At 29.9% G+C, this 11,129-nt stretch overlaps 1 long non-coding RNA gene across 1 annotated transcript; it reads right to left on the reverse strand.

The window, feature by feature from the left end:
- Positions 1-1,697: 1,697 nt before the first annotated feature.
- Positions 1,698-2,528, reverse strand: LOC126927955 (uncharacterized). Its single transcript, XR_007716093.1, has 3 exons — positions 2,450-2,528; positions 1,916-2,375; positions 1,698-1,836 (listed from the first exon to the last, which is right to left on the reverse strand). It is a non-coding gene; the product is annotated as an uncharacterized LOC126927955 (long non-coding RNA).
- Between the last annotated feature and the right edge of the window lie 8,601 nt (positions 2,529-11,129).

The raw sequence follows: 11,129 nt of genomic DNA on the forward strand, positions 1-11,129 counted from the left end.
GACGTACACAAATATCCATTTTGGAAATCCGTCGCGAGCGTGAAGCAGTTCTCACGCATGCGCAATGAACTACATGCAATAATTATACACACTAAAATAAATACAGAATAATATTATTCCCACTTCAATTATACGTCAACTGCTAAAATAAAGTCACAAATAATTAACAAATAAATAACAAAACCGCATGAATAAAATTCACCATATACTAGAGACATTCATGAACGGCCATCTTAGATTGTCACGAATAGGGAATAGTCCTTACGCACGCGCAATGAAACACATATACATAAATAATATTAATTTTATTTGAATTACACGTCACCTACTAAAATAAAGTTAAAAATAATTAACAGATAGATAATTAATTCGATATTGGCAAAAGTCACCACATATTAGGGACATCCACCACCAATCAACGCATGTATGTAGTAACTTTAATACCTTACAAATAAATTATATTTCTAATAAAAAAATAATAAAAAGACGGGTACGATAATCTAGACTTAGGCTATCGCGACCCATACGAAGACCCTCCAACACGTTTTTATGCACACAAATTCAAAGAGCGCGTTGTAGATTGTGTGAAATACAAATAACAAAACTCCAACCCGCGATATTTTGTCTGCAATGCATAAATGTCAATCTTAACACGACACAATAACCCCAAAGAAATCTTTTGATGTAAGGAATTGTAGTTCGCGCTGTTGCCCGTTAGGATGGACCAACAACCAATCGCAACTACATCTGCTACGATCAGTCAAATTTCCTTCGGAAATTTGAACACCAAGGGCGGGGGTGTCACGTCCCGCGTTCCGCACGTGACGCCACGAACCAATAACTTATGAATAATTAAACACGACCAATAATAATAAATTAACTAATAACTAACCAATCAAAATAGAAAGAATTATACGACAGACAATCAAAATGAAATAAATGAATCAATAAGAAGAAACACTACAACCAATCAGCAATGACATATAAAATACAAATAAAATGAAATAATTAAATGAACCAATAAATAAAACAAGCCGCGATTCAAATGTATGAGATTTCTCTGCGAAAACACATGTATATACACACACGTGTATGCATATCTGTGTGTGTGACCTACTTCGTGAATCTGAATAATTGGTAATCTAATAAAATATAAAAGAAATAAAATATACTACACTACATCAGCATTCTAATAAAAGTGAAAATTGTATACAAGATTACTCTGCGACACACACATATATAGATATACACATGCGTACGCGTATCTTTGGGAAAAATTCATAATATATATATATATATATATATATATATATATATATGTATGTATACGTTATTAAACCATTAAAACGCAAAGAAATAAATATATAGATTTACATTTCTACGAACCTAGAGAATTATATACGAAATCCACATTATGGAATATTCAACCAATTAACGATCCGAGAAACAATGAGAATAACAATACGCGCACATATACATATGCATATATATATTTTACATAATGGAAAATTACATTGTGAAATGTATATATATATATACACGTATTATTATATCGAACAACTACTCATCTAATATACAAAACCACCTTGTAAAAATTACATTACTGTACATTCAACTAAACCAACTGAAGATTTAGTATAATAATATATAATAATATAATAATATATATATATACATAGATATGTGAAATAGCGTTGTATATAACCGGAAACAATACAAATGTCACACGACTTCTTCAACAACTTCGACTCTTCGTTCCTGCCGACAACACCTCAAACGATGACTGCGTCTTCTAGGGCCACTTACGGATTCTTTACAATTCTTCTTCTTCTTGCACTGAAATATCATATGCAGTGAATAAAACACGAAAGAAGCAGGATGAACTAAATAAAAGAAATCATAACAAGATACACACCGAGACAATCCGCATGGGAACCTCTGACAAAGTATCTATCATTAAATGCATAATAATCAAGATGCACAAACCTCATCTGGAAGTCGACACCACTCACAGTGTGCCAATGCAAGGGAGGAAAACGAATGAAATTGTATTTCGTGAAGACGTTTCACCACTTTCCATAGATCAGAAACTGGAGTTACACAACTAATAACCTAATAACAAGGAAGTAATATAAAATATACACGATTTAATATATAGCAAATATGGACATATAAATCTACAAGGAGCAAAATATATCTCATATTGTCAAATAAAACCAAATTGTCAAAAGATCATCAGGACACGACGCCAACGAAGGTGCCACTGTGCCTATTTGGATGGAAAACCGCCACTTCAGCATCATCCTTCGCACATATTCACACACGCACGTCGATCACGTCATCTCGTACCATTCACATATCTTCTTCCTCTTGCGCTAAAACAAATTCACAAGTTTAAGGAAACAAAGAACATGCGAAACGAGATAGAATACTAAAAACACATACTCACACAGTTCGCACAGGCGCGGACGCTTTTGTGTCCATCACTCAACATAACCTGTAATCATCAAAATCCACGTTCTCTCATGAAAACTCTAAAAATCTGCAGCATTGCGATTCCCACCGGAACGAACTGTCACGTGACTGTCATCCCATTGGGGATGTCATTATAAAAAGCGTAGCGACACAATTCAAATCAGAGTAATTGTTAGCGGGTCAGTTGAATAAAGGAATAGAAGAGAGTAATTGTTAGCGTTCGGGAGAATTTAGCGAAAAATAAAGAAGAGTCAGATTAATTGTTAGCGTTAGCGTTAGCGATTAATTGTTAGTGGTTCAGTTAGAACAATCAGAGTAATTGTGAAAAGAGAGTAACTGCCATTAGTTGGTTCAGTTAGAATATAGTCAGAGAAATTGTTAGCGTTCGGGAGAATTTAACGAAATTAAAGAAGAGTAATTCAGTTAGAATAAAGAAATAGGATAGAGCAATTGTGATTAGTTGGTTCAGGAGAATTTAGCGAAAATAAGGAGAGTAATTGTTAGCGGGTCAGTTGAATAAAGGAATAGAAGGGAGTAATTGTTAGCGGGTCAGTTGAATAAAGGAATAGAAGAGAGTAATTGTTAGCGTTCGGGAGAATTTAGCGAAAAATAAAGAAGAGTCAGATTAATTGTTAGCGTTAGCGTTAGCAATTAATTGTTAGTGGTTCAGTTAGAACAATCAGAGTAATTGTGAAAAGAGAGTAACTGCCATTAGTTGGTTCAGTTAGAATATAGTCAGAGAAATTGTTAGCGTTCGGGAGAATTTAGCGAAAAATAAAGAAGAGTCAGATTAATTGTTAGCGTTAGCGTTAGCGATTAATTGTTAGTGGTTCAGTTAGAACAATCAGAGTAATTGTGAAAAGAGAGTAACTGCCATTAGTTGGTTCAGTTAGAATATAGTCAGAGAAATTGTTAGCGTTCGGGAGAATTTAACGAAATTAAAGAAGAGTAATTCAGTTAGAATAAAGAAAGAGGATAGAGCAATTGTGATTAGTTGGTTCAGGAGAATTTAGCGAAAATAAGGAGAGTAATTGTTAGTCGTTCAATTGCATTTGAGTGAGTCTGATATCAGTTCGTTCAGTTGATTTAATTAGAGTTTAAGTTAGGATTAGAGAATAATTGTTCGTTCCAGTTCGAGTTTAAGAATTACGAGATATAAATGTTATTGGTAAGTTCGAATTATAAAATAATTGTTATTAGTCAGTTAGAATTAAAACAATAGTTGGCTCAAGTTTTTGTGTTAGAATTTCGAATTGTTAAACACGTCCGGACACACTGTTGTTTACACTGTTCAAATTAAATAAAGATTAAAACGAAAAATTATAGAAGTGTCGATCTTTGTAAAACCGGAATCACCCCAGCGGCCTGCCCGTTCATCAGCGGAGACCAACGTCAGGTGAGTCAACTTTAATTATTATTAATAATTAATAATTAAAATAATAAATAATATCAATGATTAGTATAATTCGTCATTAATTCCGCCTGTAATAATTATTTATAATATAATTGTTTATTCCAAACAATCCTCTCCCGTGCTAGTATTCCTGCGCATAGCAGGTTAGCCGAAACGTGGAGATTGTTGACCAGTGGCCTAAACTCCGATCAACGCTACATAATCTAACAAGAAATATCTAATTGAAACAGTCCTTAGACTGTTTCTGGTGGCAGCGACTACTACATTGTTTAAAATTTCAAAATTTGGATAGCGAAACGTAACAATATCATATAAAGTAATACGTTATAACGTAATACTATATAACGTTTCACGTTATATAGTGATAGTATAAAACGTTATACGTTATACCGTAATAGTATATAACGTTATACGTCATAACGTAATACTATATAACGTTACACGTTGTATAGTAATAGTATATAAAGTTATAAGTTATAACGTAGTCCTATACAACGTTATACGTTATATAGTATTAGTATACAACGTTATACGTTATATCGTAATAGTATATAACGTTATACGTCATAACGTAATACTATATAACGCTATACGTTATAACGTAATACTATATAACATTATACGTTATAACGTAATACTACATAACGTTATACGTTATAACGTAATACTACATAACGTTATACGTTACAACATAATTCTACATAACGTTATACGCTATAACGTAACACTATATTACGTTATACGTTATACCGTAATAGTATATACCGTTATACGTTATAACGTAATACCATATAACGTTATACGTTATAACGTAATACTATATAACGTTATACGTTATAACGAAACACTATATAACTTTATACGCTATAACGTAACACTAAATTACGTTATACGTTATACCGTAATAGTATATAACGTTATACGTTATAACGTAATACTATATAACGTTATACGTTATAACGTAATACTATATAACGTTACACGTTGTATAGTAATAGTATATAGCGTCATACGTTATAGCGTAATAGTATATAACGTTACACGTTGTATAGTAATAGTATATAATGTTATACGTTATAACGTAATACTATATAACGTTATACGTTATAACGTAATACTATATAACGTTATACGTTATAACGTAATACTATATAACGTTACACGTTGTATAGTAATAGTATATAGCGTCATACGTTATAGCGTAATAGTATATAACGTTTCACGTTGTATAGTGATAGTATATAACGTTATATCGTAATAGTATATGACGTTATACGTTATAACGTAATACTATATAACGTAATACTATATAACGTTACACGTAATACCGTAATAGTGTATATCGTTATACGTTATAACGTAATAGTATATAACGTTATACGTTATAACGTAATACTACATAACGTTATACGTTACAACATAATACTACATAACGTTATACGTTATACCGTAATAGCTTATATCGCTATACATTATAACGTAATACTACATAACGTTATACATTATACCGAAATACTATATACCGTTATACGTTATAACGTAATCCCATATAACGTTATACGTTATAACGTAATACTATATAACGTTATACAATATAACGTAATACTATATAACGTTATACAATATAACGTAATACTATATAACGTTATACGCTATAACGTAACACTATATTACGTTATACGTTATACCGTAATAGTATATAACGTTATACGTTATAACGTAATACTATATAACGTTACATGTTGTATAGTAATAGTATATAGCGTCATACGTTATAGCGTAATAGTATATAACGTTATACGTTATAACGTAATACCATATACCGTTATACGGTATAACGTAATACCATATAACGTTATACGATATAACGTAATACTATATATCGTTACACGTTGTATAGTAATAGTATATAGCGTCATACGTTATAGCGTAACAGTATATAACGTTATACGTTATAGCGTAATACTATATGACGTTATACGTTATAACGTAATACTATATAACGTTACACGTTGTATAGCAATGGTATATAACGTTATACGTTACAACATAATTCTACATAACGTTATACGCTATAACGTAACACTATATTACGTTATACGTTATGCCGTAATAGTATATACCGTTATACGTTATAAACGTAATACCATATAACGTTATACGTTATGACGTAATACTGTATAACGTTATACGTTATAACGTAATACTATATAACGTTATACGCTATAACGTAACACTATATTACGTTATACGTTATACCGTAATAGTATATAACGTTATACGTTATAACGTAATACTATATAACGTTATACGTTGTATAGTAATAGTATATAGCGTCATACGTTATAGCGTAATAGTATATAACGTTATACGTTATAACGTTATACCATATAACGTTATACGTTATAACGTAAAACCATATAACGTTATACGATGTAACGTAATACTATATATCGTTACACGTTGTATAGTAATAGTATATAGCGTTATACGTTATAGCGTAATAGTATATAACGTTTCACGTTGTATAGTGATAGTATATAACGTTATATCGTAATAGTATATGACGTTATACGTTACAACGTAATACTATATAACGTGATACTATATAACGTTACACGTAATACCGTAATAGTGTATATCGTTATACGTTATAACGTAATAGTATATAACGTTATACGTTATAACGTAATACTACATAACGTTATACGTTACAACATAATACTACATAACGTTATACGTTATACCGTAATAGCTTATATCGTTATACTTTATAACGTAATACTACATAACGTTATACATTATACCGAAATAGTATATACCGTTATACGTTATAACGTAATCCCATATAACGTTATACGTTATAACGTAATACTATATAACGTTATACAATATAACGTAATACTATATAACGTTATACGCTATAACGTAACACTATATTACGTTATACGTTATACCGTAATAGTATATAACGTTATACGTTATAACGTAATACTATATAACGTTACACGTTGTATAGTAATAGTATATAGCGTCATACGTTATAGCGTAATAGTATATAACGTTATACGTTATAACGTAATACTATATAACGTTACACGTTGTATAGTGATATTGTCACGTCCCGCGTTCCGCACGTGACGCCACGAACCAATAACTTATGAATATTTAAACAGGACCAATAATAATAAATTAACTAATAACTAACCAATCGAAATAAAAAGAATTACACGACAGACAATCAAAATGAAATAAATGAATCAATAAGAAGAAACACTACAACCAATCAGCAATGACATATAAAATACAAATAAAATGAAATAATTAAATGAACCAATAAATAAAACAAGCCGCGAATCAAATGTATGAGATTTCTCTGCGAAAACACATGTATATACACACACGTGTATGCATATCTGTGTGTGTGACCTACTTCGTGAATCTGAATAATTGGTAATCTAATAAAATATAAAAGAAATAAAATATACTACACTACATCAGCATTCTAATAAAAGTGAAAATTGTATGCAAGATTACTCTGCGAGACACACATATATAGATATACACATGCGTACGCGTATCTTTGGGAAAAATTCATAATATATATATATATATATATATGTATGTATACGTTATTAAACCATTAAAACGCAAAGAAATAAATATATAGATTTACATTTCTACGAACCTAGAGAATTATATACGAAATCCACATTATGGAATATTCAACCAATTAACGATCCGAGAAACAATGAGAATAACAATACGCGCTCATATACATATGCATATATATATTTTACATAATGGAAAATTACATTGTGAAATGTATTAATTGTTAGTGGTTCAGTTAGAACAATCAGAGTAATTGTGAAAAGAGAGTAACTGCCATTAGTTGGTTCAGTTAGAATATAGTCAGAGAAATTGTTAGCGTTCGGGAGAATTTAACGAAATTAAAGAAGAGTAAATCAGTTAGAATAAAGAAATAGGATAGAGCAATTGTGATTAGCTGGTTCAGGAGAATTTAGCGAAAATAAGGAGAGTAATTGTTAGTCGTTCAATTGAATTTGAGTGAGTCTGATATCAGTTCGTTCAGTTGATTTAATTAGAATTTAAGTTAGGATTAGAGAATAATTTTTCGTTCCAGTTCGAGTTTCAGAATTACGAGATATAAATGTTATTAGTCAGTTCGAATTATAAAATAATTGTTATTAGTCAGTTAGAATTAAAACAATAGTTGGCTCAAGTTTTTGTGTTAGAATTTCGAATTGTTAAACACGTCCGGACACACTGTTGTTTACACTGTTCAAATTAAATAAAGATTAAAACGAAAAATTATAGAAGTGTCGATCTTTGTAAAACCGGAATCACCCCAGCGGCCTGCCCGTTCATCAGCGGAGACCAACGTCAGGTGAGTCAACTTTAATTATTATTAATAATTAATAATTAAAATAATAAATAATATCAATGATTAGTATAATTCGTCATTAATTCCGCCTGTAATAATTATTTATAATATAATTGTTTATTCCAAACAATCCTCTCCCGTGCTAGTATTCCTGCGCATAGCAGGTTAGCCGAAACGTGGAGATTGTTGACCAGTGGCCTAAACTCCGATCAACGCTACATAATCTAACAAGAAATATCTAATTGAAGCAGTCCTTAGACTGTTTCTGGTGGCAGCGACTACTACATTGTTTAAAATTTCAAAATTTGGATAGCGAAACGTAACAATATTATATATCGTAATACGTTATAACGTAATACTATATAACGTTTCACGTTGTATAGTGATAGTATAAAACGTTATACGTTATACCGTAATAGTATATAACGTTATACGTCATAACGTAATACTATATAACGTTACACGTTGTATAGTAATAGTATATAAAGTTATACCTTATAACGTAGTCCTATACAACGTTATACGTTATATAGTATTAGTATACAGCGTTATACGTTATATCCTAATAGTATATAACGTTATACGTCATAACATAATACTATATAACGCTATACGTTATAACGTAATACTATATAACGTTATACGTTATAACGTAATACTATATAACGTTATACGTTATAACGCAATACTACATAACGTTATATGTTACAACATAATACTACATAACGTTGTACGTTATACCGTAATAGCTTATATCGTTATACATTATATCGTAATACTGCATAACGTTATACGTTACAACATAATTCTACATAACGTTATACGTTATAACGTAATACTACATAACGTTACACGTTGTATAGTGATATTATATAACGTAATACGTTATAACGTAATACTATATATCGTTACACGTTATAGCGTAATAGTATATAACGTTATACGTTATAACGTAATACCATATAAAGTTATACGTTATAACGTAATACCATATAACGTTATACGATATAACGTAATACTATATATCGTTACACGTTGTATAGTAATAGTATATAGCGTCATACGTTATAGCGTAACAGTATATAACGTTATACGTTATAGCGTAATACTATATGACGTTATACGTTATAACGTAATACTATATAACGTAATACTATATAACGTTACAAGCAACACCGTAATAGTGTATATCGTTATACGTTATATCGTAATAGTATATAGCGTTATACGTTAAAACGTAATACTACATAACGTTATACGTTATAACGTAATACTACATAACGTTACACGTTGTATAGTAATAGTATATAATGTTATACGTTATAACGTAATACTATATAACGTAATACTATATAACGTTACAAGTAACACCGTAATAGGGTATATCGTTATACGTTATAACGTAATACTACATAACGTTATACTTTATAACGTAATACTACATAACGTTATACGTTACAACATAATTCTACATAACGTTATACGCTATAACGTAACACTATATTACGTTATACGTTATACCGTACTAGTATATACCCTTATACGTTATAACGTAATACCATATAACGTTACACGTTATAACGTAATACTATATAACGTTATACGTTATAACAAAATACTATATAACTTTATACGCTATAATGTAACACTATATTACGTTATACGTTATACCGTAATAGTATATAACGTTATACGTTATAACGTAATACTATATACCGTTACACGTTGTATAGTAATAGTATATAATGTTATACGTTATAACGTAATACTATATAACGTTATACGTTATAACGTAATACTATATAACGTTATACGTTATAACGTAATACTATATAACGTTACACGTTGTATAGTAATAGTATATAGCGTCATACGTTATAGCGTAATAATATATAACGTTTCACGTTGTATAGTGATAGTATATAACGTTATATCGTAATAGTATATGACGTTATACGTTATAACGTAATACTATATAACGTAATACTATATAACGTTACACGTAATACCGTAATAGTGTATATCGTTATACGTCATAACGTAATAGTATATAACGTTATACGTTATAACGTAATACTACATAACGTTATACGTTACAACATAATACTACATAACGTTATACGTTATACCGTAATAGCTTATATCGTTATACATTATAACGTAATACTACATAACGTTATACATTATACCGAAATAGTATATACCGTTATACGTTATAACGTAATACTATATAACGTTACACGTTGTATAGTAATAGTATATAGCGTCATACGTTATAGCGTATTAGTATATAACGTTATACGTTATAACGTAATACCATATAACGTTATACGTTATAACGTAATACCATATAACGTTATACGATATAACGTAATACTATATATCGTTACACGTTGTATAGTAATAGTATATAGCGTCATACGTTATAGCGTAACAGTATATAACGTTATACGTTATAGCGTAATACTATATAACGTTACACGTTGTATAGTAGTAGTATATATTGTTATACGTTATAACGTAATACTATATAACGTTATACGCTATAACGTAACACTATATTACGTTATACGTTATACCGTAATAGTATACAACGTTATACGTTATAACGTAATACTATATAACGTTACACGTTGTATAGTAGTAGTATATATTGTTATACGTTATAACGTAATACTATATAACGCTACACGTTGTATAGCAATACTATATAGCGTCATACGTTATAGCGTAATAGTATATAACGTTATACGTTATAACGTAATACTATATAACGTTACACGTTGTATAGTGATATTATATAACGTAATACGTTATAACGTAATACTATATAAC

Source organism: Bombus affinis, unplaced genomic scaffold (genome assembly GCF_024516045.1).
Source record: "Bombus affinis isolate iyBomAffi1 unplaced genomic scaffold, iyBomAffi1.2 ctg00000367.1, whole genome shotgun sequence".
NCBI lineage: Eukaryota > Metazoa > Arthropoda > Insecta > Hymenoptera > Apidae > Bombus > Bombus affinis.